Genomic DNA, 427 nt, shown 5'->3' with positions numbered 1-427 from the left:
TTTTGTTTTATATATATATATATATATATATATATATATAAATTTTTTTCTTCTTCATTGTGTTATTTTTTTGTCATTTTTAGTAGTTTTGCTCTATTTAAATATTGCTATTTGGATTTATATTATTTTCAGTTTTTATTTATTTCCAGTTATTAATTTTAGTGCTTCAACTTCAATTTATTTCAGGTAGTTGCAAAGGGAACCTTTCAAATATTTTTTTAGCTTACATTTTTTAAATATTTATGTATCATTGTAAAGTTTTATTAACACATGTATGATCACGTGGCCACAGTCACACAGCGGACTCATGGGTATCTGTGGACCGCTTCAGACACACTCACCTGCGCCGATGAACACCTGTGTGTGTCTGTGTGTGTGTGTGTGTGTGTGTGTCTGTGTGTGTGTGTGAGTGTGAGTGTCTGTGTGT

The 427-nt window shown here is 30.9% G+C and overlaps 1 protein-coding gene across 1 annotated transcript in view; it reads right to left on the bottom strand.

The window, feature by feature from the left end:
- The window catches only part of spred1 (sprouty related EVH1 domain containing 1), a 35,250-nt gene that overhangs the window by 12,787 nt on the left and 22,036 nt on the right, over positions 1-427 (bottom strand). The gene's annotated exons all lie outside the window — the stretch shown is intronic.

The sequence above is a fragment of the Sinocyclocheilus rhinocerous genome, unplaced genomic scaffold (genome assembly GCF_001515625.1).
Source record: "Sinocyclocheilus rhinocerous isolate Xijiao unplaced genomic scaffold, SAMN03320098_v1.1 scaffold1071, whole genome shotgun sequence".
In the NCBI taxonomy this organism is placed as follows: Eukaryota; Metazoa; Chordata; class Actinopteri; order Cypriniformes; family Cyprinidae; genus Sinocyclocheilus; species Sinocyclocheilus rhinocerous.
Note: the sequence above shows the minus strand (reverse complement) of the source record. Positions and strands in the feature narration are given on the sequence as shown.